General features: G+C 44.1%; 1 protein-coding gene across 4 annotated transcripts in view; it reads right to left on the bottom strand.

Moving 5' to 3' along the window:
• CABIN1 (calcineurin binding protein 1) overlaps positions 1-17190 on the bottom strand; it is a 110236-nt gene that overhangs the window by 31260 nt on the left and 61786 nt on the right. The gene's annotated exons all lie outside the window — the stretch shown is intronic.

The raw sequence follows: 17190 nt of genomic DNA, 5'->3' as shown, positions 1-17190 counted from the left end.
GGGTCCAGCTGAAAGGGACACAACCAGATGGGAAAGGGAAACCTTCACACAGGGATTGAACTGAAAAGGACACAACCAGATTCCCTGCAGGGGAGAAGGGAAATCTTCACACAGAGTCCAGCTGAAAGGGACACAACCAGATTCCCTGCAGGGGGGACAAGGGAAACCTTCAAACAGGATCCACGTGAAAAGGACACAAAAGATTTCCTACAGAGGGGAAAAGGGAAATCTTCACACAGGGATCCAACAAGGACACAACCAGATTCCCTACAGAGGGGACAAGGGAAATCTTCACACAGGACAGAACCAGATTCCCTGCAGGGGGAAAGGGAAACCTTCAAACAGGATCCAACTGAAAAGGACAGAACCAGAGGGGAAAGGGAAACCTTCACACAGGGATTGAACTGAAAAGGACACAACCAGATTCCCTGCAGGGGGAAAGGAAACCTTCAAACAGGGTCTAGCTGGAAAGGACACAACCAGAGGGGGACAAGGAAACCTTCACACAGGGATTGAACTGAAAAGGACACAGGGAAAAGGAAACCTTCACACAGGGATCCAACAAGGACACAACCAGATTCCCTGCAGGGGGAAAGGAAACCTTCAAACAGGATCCAGCTGAAAAGGACACAACCAGATTCCCTGCAGAAGGGACAAGGAAACCTTCACATAGGGATCCAGCCAGGACACAACCAGGTTCCCTGCAGAGGGGACAAGGGAAACCTTCAAATAGGATCCAACTGAAAATGACACAACCAGAGGGGGACAGGGAAACCTTCACACAGGGATTGAACTGAAAAGGACACAGGGGAAAGGGAAACCTTCACACAGGAATCCAACTGAAAAGGACACAGGGGAAAGGGAAACCTTCACACAGGAATCCAACTGAAAAGGATACAACTGGGAAAATAAGGGGCAGTATGTGGAATTTCACAGAGGGACAGGGGAATAAGGGACGAGAAAAGCTGTGCTCCCCCAGACAGTGAGATATGGATTTGAAGTCAACTGATTCCTGCCGGTAGCAAGGCTCACAGAAGCCACAGCACACCTTCTAAATGTGCTTCTGAACTGTTCCAAGAAAAAGCAAGCAAAGCCCAAATTACACTCTGCATTTTTCTTCAGTGTCAATGAACACACCTTACTAAGTCAAAGCTCAACTAACCATGAATAATAAGGAGTAACTCGAAGTAAGTTTTCCTGGCCTGCAAGCTGTTAATAAGCAGTCACAGCAAGTTTCTATCTTCAAATAATCTGTTATTAAATGTCTTAGGAACTTGGTTAGAGCCTTGATATCATCAGTGTTCACTATGGACTAACCAGTCCAATAGGCAGAATTAGATTCCTCAGCAGAATCCATTTTCTAGTGGCAGATTCAAACACTTGGCCATACATCCTGATCCTTCTAATTAAATTTCTGGGACAAGGGAATCTTTGGGGAACAAGGCTGGAGGCTGATAGCAAATATAATTTAATTAGGGTTAGTTAGCTCAGATTTTGCCATGTCTAATACATCTAATGATATTGTTTTCAGGTGTTTATTGTGGATGCTGTCAGCACCCCTGTCAACCACACCCGAAAAAATGAACTGCACATAATACCATGTTTGCATGTTAGGATGGGACTTATATTAAGATCATTCACAAAAACTGCTACTGCATCACTGCAAACCCTTTCCTCATGCTTTATTTGGTTCTGAAACTTTTCCTGTAGTAGCTTTCTAAGGTGAAAATCCTCTGATCATGTACACAGTTTTGTGACAAGGCAGGAAAGAATAATTTCACTGATAGGAGTACCTGACTGAAAAAGAGTTTGGCTTTCCAAATCTGTTCAGAGAGCAGGATACACAAATATTTACTCCTTTATCTTTGTTTAAAGGTCTTGCTTCGATTTGTTTACCTTTACTTTCAGTGTGATCAAAACTCTTCAGAACTTAATACAAAGTGGAAGCAAAGAAAATTATACTGCAATCATAAATGACATTTGACCAGAAAAGCAGATCCATAACCCCCTGTGTAAAATGGATCCGTCCCTTGCATGTTTGCAGAAAATCTCTAGTTCCACTCCACAAGATGCATAGGAACTTAGGAAAAAACAACACAGAAAGATCAGAGGCTTAATATCAGTGTTTTTACATGGAAAACACTGACTTCAACTGGATATAATGCACAGACTAATCTGCCAAATTTTCTTGCTCTTGCTTTTCCTCATGCTCTCTACTCTTACTCCCTGGTGATCACAATAAAGCTGTTCTTCCTCTTTGCTCCCTGAAGCTTTCTTTCAAGCTCCTTTTTATAGCTTCCCTTTTCCAGAATGTACCTAAACCAGCACCATACCCAGCCCCAGGCACAGCTTTGCCTCCTCCCATTCCCAACAATGTCCACAAACAGCTCCCATGGCCTGGTGGCCAAGAGCTCACCATCTCAGGGAGCTCAGCTGCCCACAACCACATACAGATCTGCAGGTGACAGCTCTGTAAACCAGCACATATTTCTATTTAAACAGAGATGCTTTTCTTCCTCCAAACCATACAATGGCTCTCCTTTCAGCCTACAGATGAAACACACATTCTGGAGCTGCTATTTTTTGCTTCTCTGCACGTATGTAAACTGGGTTCCTGCCAAATCCCAAAACAAGTGAATGCCTCATAATGGCACCACATTGCAACAACCTACTTAGCCAATTTAACTACACAAAACAATTTATGGTCAACTACAGCACACTGTAGGAGTGGAACACTGCCAATGTGTAGGTAGGTTCCTGGTCTTTTTCAGCATTATCTCATCCTTCATTTGAATCAGGAGGATCACTTGGATCAGATACTGTATCTGGAATTAGTTGGAAATAATTTTGCAGCTCATTCTCACATATCCCATGTATCCATTTTAAAGCTACCCTGAAAATGACAACAATTTAGTATTAGAACCATTTTTAATGACCGAATATACAAACTGCATCCAGAAACCCAAGAACAAGCCCCTCAGATAGAAAAAAAAGTTTTGTATTTTGGAGAATTCTGCTGTCTTCCACAACACGGCACATTAGAAGAGGTTAAATGAAAACTCCCATTAGGGGCATCCAAGTTTCCCACTGCAATTACAAAAGTAGGACTGATTTTAAAAGCAAAGTCACCAACTTTTCATGTGTTGACTTGCAGCTTCATAAATGCAAAACAGCAATAGATAGGGGTCCAATGTTCCACAGCTGCCTGTTCTTCCAGAGGCAGCCTGGAGGCAAAAGCAGAAAGAAACCTGCCACCAGAGCAATCTTCATTCCATCACAGAGATTGTGTTAAGCAATATGCAAAGAACTCATGGTAAAGTGAGTTTATCAGAGCTCATTTCATGAGTCATATGGAACTTTTAAGACTGCGATTTCAGTCAGAAAATACAGAATGTCTTGTTTAACGCTCTTCCAAAGAGAAGTTTAATAAAGCCCATCAGGTATTAATTTTTCCTTCCTAAACATCAATAAACTTCAGGAAGAATACTTCAAAATTCAGATCACACACTGCAACATTTTTTAAGAAGCTCAATGTTAGGCTTTTATTACTTTGAACAAAGCTTAAGAAATATACAAATGCAAAGTCTGTAAAGGGGGAGAAGACCAGGCACTATTATTCAGTTTAACTAGAGTTTTTATACCATCACTTGAAAATTGAGATTTGTTGGCAAAGTACCTCTCTTGAAAGTACACTCACAGAAGAGTGCAGATCCTTGTGACAACAATCCCCAGCTCTTTGAAAGGTTTTGTTGCTGGTTATGGCCACTCAGGGTACCTCACAAAATGTCTCCAGCTCTGGCCACTGAAAAGATTTTACATCCAACGCCCGCTCGTGTTTGCTGGCCACCATTGCCACTGCTGAAAGGTCCTCCTCCCTGCTGCACAGCCAGCAGAGCTGTTTACACCAAACCAGAGGAAGGAGTGAGACACTTCCAACAACTCCAAAATGCCTCTCAGGATCCAAAACATCAGGCTGCTCTCCATGCCTTCCTGGCAAAACAAACCCGCTGCAAGAGTGGGGGCGGGGGAAGCCTGACACACACTGCTAGGGAAAAATAAATCTGGGAGTAGTGAAAACCCTGCAGAGAACTTCATACTGAACATGGCATTACATATAAAACTGAGTAATGAAACGGGTCTACCATCATCCTGGGGCCACTTGTACAATTCTCTTTGAGCTCGGGGCTGTGCTGTGCCTCCCCTGCAGAGCTGCAGGCTCGGGAGGAGGGAGCAGGAGAGGACGGTGCTGTGAGCAGAGCTGCAGCACTCTGCTACTTTCTAGTTCAGGCACTGAAAATAGAAAGGAAGGAAGTGCTTATTATTCCTCCATGCTGCTTACTCCAGAACTTTAGGGGAGGGGATTCCCTGGGGTTTAGGAATGCCTCTCTGAGGAGGAGAGGCTGACAGATCCCAGCAAACCCCAAAGTTCCCTGGGGATGGCTCTGCTGCCACGGCACAGCTCCAGGGTAAGCCATTTTCTAAGCACAGATCAAACTTTACTCTCTCCCTGCTCCATGGAAATGGAGAAATGCAAGTCATGCTTCACAGGATCCAATTCACATATAACAAGCAAACACATAAACTCCACACTAATACAAATAAAGACTTCCCATTACTTAATCCCTCTTTTTAATCCCCCCTTTTTTTTTAGGGGTCCTGGAAGATCAAGTTGTACTACAAACAACAAACTGGATTCCAAGTGCCCAAACCAAAACCAAACATTTCTTCATTTGTCAATCTCAGAAATGTCCTGCTAAGAGCCTTTAGTAAAAATAATTTAAATATTATTTTAGGATTGCTAGAAAATATGACCAAACTAGCAAACTCACTAATTAAGAGGTTCAGGGAAGACACCAATTAATAATGTAACAACCTACATGGTATTTCAAAATAACGAAGTTGAACTAAGCACAGCTGTATAATCCCTGGAAAGCTCCCACTTTCCTGAAGCCCCTGCTTTTATACAGGGTTAAGCACAACATACTGAAATACTACCAGCTTTACTCATGTCCTCTCGTCTTAGTTACTTATATAATTTTACTGTCTTGCTCTGGGTGCCTGCAGAGGACAGGAATATGGTTCAAGCTGAACAGATTCAACACACAGGCTTTGAGAGCTCTGTACTGGAAGTCAGGAAGGTCCAGCACAGAGCCCTGAATATCCCCACTCTCCTCTGTCAGCATGGCTTTATTTAGTGCTCCACTCACAACTTCCTGCTGCCCCTGAGCACAACCATTCAAACCACTGCCCCCTCCCCCACACAGCACATTTCTAAACCACCTTTCCTCATCCAACCATAACATGCTCCCATATCTCTTATTATTTTACTCTGTCGCCTGATTTTTACCTTTTCTTCCTTTTTGCATATAATTCTATTATTTTTCTTCCTCAATTCCTCACTTCACCCCCACTGCTACCCAGCCTGTAATGGAACAATTCTGCCTCTGTGAACAGGAATGCAAGTGGGCACAGAAGTATTAAGAAGGGAAAGCAGCTACATTCAGAGTATTAAAACTGTTATGTGCAGGGCCTGCTCATCGAGCTACCCTGGCTCACTGTAACTGAGCTGATTTCAGGAAAACCTTACCAACTCTTCCAGACTATAGTTATTACATAGAACAGTAACAGAATGTATTCAAAAAGTATTATAATACATAAATTACTTTTTATCAGCCTGGAAAAGGAAACAGAAATAAAGGCAAAACTGAAGTAACCCCCTTTCAGTAACTCAAGAACAAGCAGGATTACAATTCCTAGTCTATAAGGCAAATATTGTCATTTTCTTATCTTTTAAATACACACACACTTGGAAATTAATAAACAGCATGCATGCATTTTGGAAGAACTGTGGAATTCTGTAACTTTAGCAAGACAGCAGCATGAAAAAATATTGACAAATGGAAGTGCTCCACATGTCCCAATCATCATATGCTGATAAAGAAACATAATGGACCATTTTCACCTCTTATTTCTCTCTTGAATATACAATGTATGTGCTGGGTCTTACATTTCAGACTTCTCAATTTCCAGAACAATAATTTTACAGTTGACTTGAGTTTAAATTGGTTTTAACCCTATGAAAAGAACACCCAAGCCACAGCCACGCTGGGAGACTGTGAGCACAAGGCAGGGACATGCACACAGGAGGCAGGGAAAGGGAATGATTTCCTTGCTGCATGAGAATTAAATAAAACCAGAAATGCCTTGTTAAGCTGAGCTACAAGTTCAGGTGGAATTAATGAAACAGAAATGGAGGCCTAGAGATGGCCTTTGCAGATCTTTGGGTTTGGCCACTTGCCAGGCAGAATCTGGAGGTTTATGCTCACCCAGTCAGGAGGCTTGAGGAGTTTTCACTCTGATGGTTCCCATGTACCATGTGATTTCACAACCATGTCAACAGAAAGTCACATCACTTTTTTTTTTTTTGAAAGGGAAACAGCTAACTAGACTGTAAGAAAAGGAAATAAACCATTCTACTGCATGGCTATGACAGAAAGACAAAGAAAGAAAGGAGAAGCAACAGAGCAGTCTCTCAAAACCTGGTTTGAAGGTGCAATTGTGCTCAAACAATAACACAGCTGCATTTCCTGCAGAGCTCTGCAGCAGCCAGCACCCACAGGAAAATCCAGCAAGCACAGGAGGTGTGTGCACAATGCACCACCCTCTGGGTGACGGGGCTGCTCCCTGCACTGCTTCTCCAGGTTAACACCAACAGTGCCAGGGCAGTGTCCATCCCCAGGGTACTTCCCTCTTGTTCAGTCCCTCATTCCTCTAACCTGCAAATCTGGGGTGCTAAAGCAAAAGTGGATTTGAAGATAAAGCTGTGGAAAACTGACTTTTTTTTTTTCTCTTTTCTGTTGCCAATATTAACAAAGGTTCCCTTTTGGACAGCTGGACAACTTCTCAAGCTGGAAGGTCAGTTACTGATAAAAAGACTTTGGAACAAATTACTTAAGTGCATTTATGATCTTTCCTCTATAAGTTGCTCCCTTTTACCAACTGTATTTTAGGAGAGAGAAAAAAAGGGATTGGTTAGGAATTAAATTACCAACAGTTAAGTTTCATTCACCACGTCCTACAGACAATTCAAGGTTGCCAAAGGGATGCAGAAGAGCAGAAATTATCCAGAGACTTTATCAGGCTCTTCCATCCACTCAACAGAAAACACTGAGGAGTTTCTCCTCACCCATGTTGGAATTTCAGATTCTGCCTTTGTTACTTCAGTGCCCTTTTCTGAGGTAGATTTTGGTTTCATGTCATGTCCCTGTCTGAAAAAGTCTGGAATTTTTTACTTGGGGGGATATAAAGCACAGAAATCCAGAGAACAGACTGCTTCTAAATCTTCTAACACACAAATAACTCAATGAAGAAATCTAATGAAAGAATATGAAAACTTTGATGGGAAAATCCTTCACCGGAATTTTGAATAATTCTTTAGCAATTTTCTGGGGCCAGATGCAGGAAGACTTCTATACCACCAAAACAAATGGAGAGCAGGGCACATCTAGACAGTGACAGGGTTCTGGTTTCACCTAACAGACAGCCTTTCCTTGTATTAGGAGGATTTTCCTGCTAAGAATTTTTCTGAGTATCTGCTACAGACTGCCTTGCACCAAATGCAAATAGTACTAAAAGGTAATGAAAGAAGCTTGGTACAATCCATGGGCAGGCTTCTGCATCAGCCCCTGGAGACAAGTAAACTTTCATTTTTTTGACAACACATGGCATTAATTTAATCTAACTCCACACATCTCTGATACAGACACATACATTTAATGGTACCACCATGGTACCAGCCAGAAACATTTTACAGAGGGGAAAAGGCATTTAGGGGATGTGGCTCACCTGAGCTATTACAGGCTCCACGTCAGGATGAGAGGAATTACAAGCTAGAAATTACTATTTCCTTTCAACAAAGGATGATGGCTAAGTCATAAAAAATGACAAATGTTAGGGGACAAAAACGACAACCAGAAACTTTGCAAGGTGCTTCTGGTCTCTGTCAGTGGCAAACCAAGGCTAAGCCCCAGCATTCAGTCTTACTCCTAAAGGAAGTGCTGCAGAACCAGAGAATTGGGGTTAACACAGAGTTGGCTCCCAGAGAAGGGCAAGTTTAAGGATCATGAGATGTTTTTTGTTTTCACCCAGACCCCAACACTTCTGTCTGCAGTGACTGTCCCAGCACCCCCAGGGGTTACAAAGCAGACAGCCAGCAGTGTCAGGCACTGTAACTGGTATTATTTGGGGGAAGGAAGGTTACCTGGGGATCCCAGCTGGAATAATGTGTCCAGCCTCAGCACAGCAAAGACCTGCACCCACTGCAGGGGTGCAGAGGAGGCCACAGAGGTGATGAGAGGGTAGGAGCAGCTCTGCTGGGAGGAAAGGCTGAGAGAGCTGGGGCTGCTCAGCCTGCAGAGCACAGGCTCTGGAAGGCCTCAGAGTGGCATTTCAATTCTTAAAGGGGGCCTAAGAAAAATGGGGACACATTTTAGCAGAGCCTGTCATTATAGGACCAGGGGCAATGGTTTTAAATTAAAGAAGGGCTGATCTAGACAGGATATAATGAAAAATTTATTTCACAATGAGGGTGGCAAAACACTGGAACAGACTGCCCAGAGCAGTGGTGGATGCCCCATCTCTGGAAACATTCATGGTCAGATTGTACAGGGCTTGGAACATCCTCATCTGGTTGAAGATGTCCCTGTTCTTTGCAGGAGATTTGGACTGGGTGACATTTAAAGGTCTCTTACAACCCAAACTATTCTGTGATTCTACAATTCTATGATTGTACCTCAGCCTAATTTTAAGAAAATTGAAAATTGTTCAGAACACAGAACTAACAGCTATCATTTCTGACTATGACTTGTAGCACTCAAAAATAGTGAGCCTGGCACAGAGCACTGCTGGGGTTATTCTGACAACACTCCTGTCTTAAAAAACTGCTTGGGCACTACAGCATAACAAAACCTGCAGCATCTAGTGCAGTATATCCAGCATCTAGTGCAGTATATCCAGTTCCAGAAAGGAAAGGAGGACAAGAACTTTGTAACATTAAGTGCTGTGCCATTTGTTGAGATTCAGCACACTGTTAATGTAGAATTAACATTCTGAATTAACATGAAGAGCTGTTCAGAGATTGCTCATGCTCTAACACTGCAGTAAGGGTCTCCTGCTTTTACAGGATGTCACTTCTACTGTTTCAGCCCAAAACTCCTCAGGCTTGAAGGATTTGAAGGAATGTATTTTCACCTACTTAAATACCAAGTTTTAGATGTAAATTACTGATTATCCAATACATAAAGACTCGCTGGTTTTGAGTATTTTAAACTAGGCTGTCAGAGTGCTAAAAAGTTATTTTACCAAAATACTCCAGTTTTTATGCCAACACAAACTGGTCTTCCATCCTACATCCCTTGCTTTTCAACAAACAAAATGCTTAACTGCCCACTCCCACCCAACAGCTGACATCCAGCATCCCTGCACTGACAGCACAGACTTTCAGCTTTTACTCTCCTCTACATAATGAAACGCAGAGCAAAATATCAAGATGAGAGTCCATAAAATCCCAGTGTTTGCAAAATATTTCAGCATGTTCATAAAATGCTTAAAAGAAGTGACATATGCACCTTTACATTTTACATCTATATCACCATATTAGACTCCAAGTCTCAGAAAATATCAAAAGCTACAGGGTTAGATCAGCAGCACAGAGGAAAATGCTATCATTTCAGAAAACAATACTGATCAAGCAGTCAGTGCTCTTTCCTGTCAGTACCAAATCACTAGAATACATGGCATTAGGAGATCCTGCTGAGATCTCTGAGCCTGAAGAAACATAAATCAAAAGGTCCAGAAAATGCTTGCTACTAATTTCCACCACGATTTTTGAAAACAGAAAACCCTCTATAGCAGCATCAGATGGCAGCTCAAAAAATACAATCGAGTGATGATCCTGGTAGAGAAGAGACTTCACTTGAATTTTACCATGATACAAAAGTACATCTTCATAAAAAATTACCCAGAAACACCCTCCTTAAAATGCCTGCTGGCTAAGATGCATCTTTCAGACAACACTTTCACCTCAGAGTGCTGTGAGTGACCACACAGCCACATCACCTGACTTTGGGGGTCACTCAGGGACTTTGCAAAAGAGTACATTTTTCCTCAGTGACTGTTGGGCAGCTTTTCTCAACTGACCCTGGTAAGTAAGAAAAAGTAAAGTAGGTTCAAGGTGACACAAGAGAAAATCAGGTTTGTGTAGTGTACATACTGAAACTTGGTTAGGAAAGGGCCACGTCATTGCTCAGAAGTGACAAATCCATAGGTGACAACTGCTCTGGCTGGGTACTGGCAATTTCCTTTGAAGCTACTATGACCTTACATTCATAGTTTATAAGTTTAGTTTTTAGTTTGTAAGCCACAGGCTTCAAAACACACATAGGTAGGGGGTTTTGCAGCTTATTTAGGAACAAATCAAGATAATGAAAGAAGCTAGTAAATAGATTACTGAAGCTAGTAAATAGATTACTCACTGAATAGACTGTGAAGTTATTTATAAAAATTAAGGGAGCTGCATATTGGAACTTAATGAAGAACTGTCAGTACTTTTAACAGCACTAATATAAACAAGCACTACCAACCAAGGTGAAATATAAAATGCAATACATACCAGGAATAGTACTGAAAAAATATACTCAACTGTTCACTATTGGAAAACACTTTTGGAAAGTGACAAGAGTGGCATGTTCCATGACAGGCCGGTATTTCGGTATGTGCACACAATCTGGAAGCATGCAGAAATACTTGAATCTTTTGTCAATGTTGAGAAGAAAAATAGCAATGGAAAGCTGAAGGGAACAAAAATTTAAACTCCTCTAGTGTTCTGACAGAGGTAAAGTGACAGCAGGAGCTAGCAGAAAAGCCTTTCAAACCAGGATCCTCCAAGATCTGACCAGGGTTCCCTGCTCCTTTTTCTAAGGGCAGTTCTAGAAAGACTTGTGTTTGTAAACACATGACTTAATTCATATTTGAAGGTCCCAGCTCTGCCTGAGGTTTCCTACTGGCTTAGGAATGACAGAAATACACATCCTGGATTTCAAACAGTTTGTCAGCTGAAGTTGAGGGCAGGAAGCAGCTTATTTGAAATAGGTAGTAAGAAACAAATACCCCATAATAGAGATTATGAACCAGAAAAAGACAGAGGCAGTGGGGAAGACATACTCCTCTCCAAAAACTACTGCTCTACATGAGTTTGCACATTTCATCCTCAACAATTAAGAGCCTCAAATTAAGCCATTAGGAGCTGACAAGTAATTAATTTCATTATCTCATTTTCCCCCACTACAGCAGCATCCACAGAACACTTCCCTTCTCTGTCCAGCAAGTGGACGCCCTGAAGGAATCCTGACGGCTATAAAAGGTAAAAAAATCTCTTTCTATTACTCACCCCACAGCTAATCTCAAGTTATCTTTTCTCCTCTGATACGGGAATTCATGCAACAAAAGAGAATTTCAGTAACTCAGTTTCTCATGTATTTTACCTTTTTTTGTGGGGGGGAGGACATATACATGTGCTAACACTTCATGCTGTCTTGCTTTCAGACACTGCCAGGACTTCCTCAGAAAAACAAAAGCAGCTCTTTATCCAGTTGTAAGAGTTAGTGGGAATGCCTAATTCAAGTAAACATTTAGGCAGCAGCCTGCCTAGCACCCCAACTAAAGTTGACTGATCTTTGGTAACACCAGAGGAACAAGACATTGCAGGGAAGCAATAATTTAATTACCCTATTTACAGTAACATAAATCACAGCATACACAGGGGAGCTTCAATGCTCCACCAGCAGCAATACTACAAGAGCTCAGTCTGCCACAAGGCACGGCAGTGTCTCAGCTCAGAAGACAGGCTACAGTGTTTGATGTCAGTGATACTGTGAGAGAGAAATTATCTGAGAACAACCAGAGTAATTATTGAGGGGGAGGAGGAGTTAGGAAGGCCTCAACATTTAGAGTATTTCAGACTCCAATAATGATGCTAAAAACACACAACAGTGCTATTACTGAAAACAGTATCTGGGTATTCAAGATGTCAACCTGAATATGCTCCAATAGAAGGGACACAACTTGCAGCTCCCTGGGTAACAAAAACCTCTACAGCATATGTTTTAATTCTTAGATCTGCTTCATGCAAAATGCCCCCTGCACACTCAAAAATCTGCCATTGCACAAATAAACAGAGGCTGCAGTAAATTAAAAAACCAGAAACGTGGAGCTGCCACAGCCAATGCCGCAAACAGCATGTGGCACTTGCTCTATGCACAACACCAGAATTTACTGCAATTAAGACATACGTTCTAAAATTATAAACATGTGACCAGACAAAGCCGACTGGTTTTAACAAACTGCTAATTAAATTGGAATCCTCTAATCCTCTCTCTCTCTTCAGCTGAATGAAGCAGCAACTGTTACAGCACCGTGGCTCATGCAAAGCAGACAGCGAACAACAGGCGTTCCTGTTAGGTCAGCGCGGAGCGGGGGAATCTCCCGTGTGCTCGCAGCAGCGCAGGGAGCGCAGCAGAGCGCAGCTGGGCTGCTCGCTGCCACCCAGACCGACCGAAAAGCCGCCCCTCGCCAGCTCCAGGGCTGCGCTGACAACGAGGGTGCTAAGTAATTCATCCCACCCAGAGAGCGGAGGAAGGAGAAATCCCAAACAATACAGACAGAATCAAACAAAAATCCCTCACCCTTTCGTCCCCCCTTCCAAACTTCTCGCGACTCCTCCGTTTCCCATCGCCCTCAGGATTTTCCCGTGCAGCAAAGCAGCTCTGTTCAGCCTCTCACCGCAGGCGAACCGAACTAATGAAATAAGTATTTCCCAACCACGACGGCAAATGTCATCAGATCTCATCTCCCTCCCTGCAGCTCGGATGAGCCCAGCGGCGCCCGGAGCCCGCCCAGCACGGGAGAAGGGATTCCCCGCAGGTCACGGCCAGCCGCCCGGGAGGCTTCCAGAGCCCGCGGGCAAGCGGAACGGGAAAGGGCAAAGGCAGGGCACGCCGAGGAACGCCCCACAGCGCGGGGGAGCCGGCAGCTGCTCGTGCTGCTGCGGGCGCGGAGACCGAACTTCCTCCAGCACCGCGTCGGAGCCCCCGGCCTCCCCGCGGGGCATCGCCCGCAGCCCGCCCGCCGGCCCCGGGCTCCCCGCGTGTGCGCGGGGGAAGTTCCGCGGGCCGCCCCCCGCACTCACCATCACCGAGGCGCGGGCTGGCTCCGCCGGAGTTCCCCGGCGGCCGCGGAGCCGGAGCGCGCCCGCCCCCGCCGGGCCCCGCGCCGCCCCCGCGCCCCCACCTGACCGCCCCCGCCCGCCTCACACTTCCTCTCGCACCGGAGTTGCCCGAGCCCTGGAAGCCGCATACCTCGGATTTCCTGCCGCCGCAGAGAGTTATTTATTTTATTTCTCCCTCTGCCTTCGCCGCCGGGAGGCTGCGGGCCGGGGCCGGCCGTGCCTGACAAGAGGATGTCGGTGCCCGTCACCGCCGAGCCCGGCTCGCAGCCATCCCGCCCAGGGCGACGGAGCGAACAGCTGCCGCTGTCGGTTCGCGGAGCATTAATAAAAACCAGTTATCTGCTCCCACCTGTCCGCCAAACCTTCCCGAAATATTCCCTGACCCAGTTTAACCCCGCGGGTGCCGCTTCACCGCCCTTCACCTCGCCGCCACCGAAGGCCCGTCCGTGACCTATTTTCCCCCGGCGCGGCCGGCTCGCTGCTGCGCCCGCAGCGCCGAGGCGGCGCGGCCCGCCGGGCTGCTCGCAGCGGAGCCGAGCCCGCCGCCGGCCGCCTCCCCGCCGCAGCTGCCGCCATGGCCGGGCGCGGGGCCGCCCCCGCCGCGGCACAGCCCGCGCCGCTGTGCGCTCGCCCCCGCGGGGCCCCGGACAGCATCCCCCGGGCTGCCGCTGTCACACCGTGCCCTCCCCGGCGCCTGCGGTACCGGGGGTGCTGCTGGCAGCGCTCTCGCTCCAGCCCTTTGTCACTTCTTTCGTTACATCCTTCTGCCTTTCTCAAACTGTTTCAGGGGGGGAAAAAAAATGATCTCCCCTTGTCCTTCCCCCCTTGTCTTTCCCCCCTTGTCCTTCCCCCCGGACTTCTCTCTTCCTACTTTTGATGATTTCGGTCAATCCCCCATTAAGAGACCCGAAATGTGTGCCAGCCCGCTGCCAACCTCAATCCCTGTAATCCTGCCTCACAAACTCACTGATACATCTCTCTCCATCTCAGCTCAGCACAGCTAAACTCATCTTCTTTTCCCAGCCACTGATCCAGGCTCTGCTCCAGATTACCTTCATCTCAGAAGTTTAAACATTTTATCTTTACTTGCTCCTTTCTCTCACTTCTGCAGGCAGGGCAATTGCTTTGACCTCTTTCTTCCTTGCCTTTCCAAGCATTGCAGGGACTTAGTTTGGTTTGGCTTTTTCCCTTTTCCACTTAACTAGGATTATTCTGAAGTGCTCAAAATCCATTCCGTTTACTAACACCTCAGGTTTAATACCTTGCTTCTCAACCACGACAGTTCCCACTGTAGGTAAAAATCAGGTGCTAACATTATCTTCCTTTCCCATCATTTTAGCCACTTTTACCCATCTTTTCTTCATGTTCCTATTTTCTTAGCACAGCAATTCAAGGGTTCTCACACCAAAAGCCTTATACACCTTGCCACTTCCTACTTATTTGCATAAATCATGCACATACTTCTATGCTTAACAGCATCTTGAAAAAATAGCTAAAGAATAATTCAGCTACCCTATTTACCTTCTATGAAATTATATTAATCACCAATACCCCATGTCTCCACTTAAACTGTAAGAGGGTTTAAGCCTTTTGTTTTAAAGATTTCACCACGGGCATTGCCACTCTCTAAAATAACCCATGTCTTCATTGCCTCTCACATCTTTCTACCAAAAGCAATAACAAATTCTATATTGATTAACAACACAATTTTGACACTACCACTTCAAAAATCCATTAACCTTTACTCTTTTGACTGCATAGCACAGATTTACATTTTAAATACAGAACTGAAATGAATACTTACTTTCTATGTATTCATGCAAATAGGCTTCTTTCTGACCTGCCCTTTTTCATCTGCTCCTTTAGTCACAGTGGAGCTCCTATCTCTTCAATTACACTGGGGCTTTTTCCTGTGTATTGTCATTTTTTATGCAAATTAAGTAGTTGCTGTACCTGGAATTAAATACACTGTTGGTGTTCACTCATTTGAAATTGTCTCTTTATCTTTAAAGTTTAAAAGCATATGTTTTTCACCATGTATTGTCTCTGATTCTGTCCAATTCCAAAGGTTTCTTATCAACTTTTTGTCTCTCTGACTGGCATTTTCATTAATCACCATGGTATTTCCCATGTTTGCATTGCAGACTCCTACAGCATACATTAGTCAGCTGTCTGAACCCTCACAAGCAGAAGGAATTTTGCAATATTTGCATGTGCAGGTGTACATAACTTACAGTGCTACTGAGCAGAATAATTCCAAATCAGTTACCTAAGGTAAAAAATACATCTGCTCAAGGAAGGGTAAGTGGAATCCCCTGTACCTGTGGGAACCAACGCCACACCACAGGATTTGCACATTCTGCATATGTTACAGAGATGCTCCAAATTCAGGAGCGCTGTGAAGAACAAGTGGATAAAACCACCTGGAGCTCACAGAAAGGGACTAAACCTTTGGTGCTCGTGTCAGAAATGTCCCTGAGTTATTCAGCACCCACCCACACCCCTGCAAGCTGCAGCCCTGGTGCAGGCACTGCTGCTCCAGGCTCCTGCAGAGGGTGGCTGGCACCACGCTGGTGTTCCTGGGTCAGTTCTTGGGTCAGACTCAACACCACCTAAAATCAAAGGCCTCTTCACTCATCACTTTTATACAAAGCACAATTTGGGACACAATATTTAAGTTTTCTGGTTGGTTAAGGGTAAAAGATGATACACTGTTTTCTTGTTTTATTAGCTGGAGACACTGTGCAAACGAGGGCTATAGAAACAGCTAACATTTACTGCTTTTTAAGTTTAATTTAGGTGATATAGGAACAAAACAATGTGGCTTTATGCATTTTGGCAAGGAAGGATGGATGGGAAAAAGACTTACAGAGCAATTACAGGGAACTTGAAACATGCCCAGAGTCAACAAGATGACCTAACATTTGTCCTTTTAAAAATAAATACTCAGAATGAATAGTTTCAGCTCAGCAAACTATCTCTGAGAAAGGAAAACAATCATCCTAGGTGCAACTGGTAATCCTCAAAGACCATGTCCTATACTTGTCCTTCAATTATGGGAAAGATCATTAAAACCATTACAGACCATTAAAACTGACAAGTTTGTACTGCACTCCGTGTTTCCTACTTTGAGCTTCATTTAAATTTTTTTTGGTTTAAAAATTTTTGGTTCTTCAAATCAGTAACAATCAGAAGAATTCTGATGAACACCTCAGCCAGAATCACCTCCAGTTTGTGAGCTCCAGCATGTGCTCTCCAGTGCCACTGGAGCCAGATGGAAATGATTTTACACTTCTGCACTCTGGGATTTCTCCACGAAATGTTCTAGGGTGAATAATCAATGTTCACAAAGATTGCAGGCCTCTCTGCACTGTTGAGATAAGGGTGCCAGCTTTCCTTGCAAACACAGCATATGAGTTTGTTAAGGTCATTTGAAATTCTGTTCCGTTTTCAAATGGTTTTTTTTCTCAGTTTGAAGGATATGCACTGTAGATCCTAGCATGAACTCTATTTCCACTTAGCAGACGTAGATTTTACCTCTTGTTTTTAAGGAAGTAGGACATTGTTTTCACTTACAGATGACTTCATTTTCCTTGTAGAGATAAGAGTAATCTGAAGTTTCCAGTTCAGTGCAAGTCCTACAGGAACTATGAAGTATCATTCCTCCAGCAGCAGTATTTGCCTCCTTTAACTCAAGTATTTTCTTGAGTTCTTTCTTGTTGCTTTTTTGCAAGCAGTAAGATAACAATAGCTACCAAACTGAAATATTTGCCTAGAAACCCCTGTCTAATCCAGACTGGCAAATTTTGTGGTCTTATATAAGTGTTTTCCAGGAAAATTTCTCTTTTCCATCAGTGCTAGAACTGAATTGGATGTAATTTTATACCTCAAAAACTTACTCAAGAACA

The sequence above is a fragment of the Passer domesticus genome, chromosome 17 (genome assembly GCF_036417665.1).
Source record: "Passer domesticus isolate bPasDom1 chromosome 17, bPasDom1.hap1, whole genome shotgun sequence".
Lineage (NCBI taxonomy): Eukaryota > Metazoa > Chordata > Aves > Passeriformes > Passeridae > Passer > Passer domesticus.
This window is presented reverse-complemented; position numbering and strand designations above follow the sequence as displayed.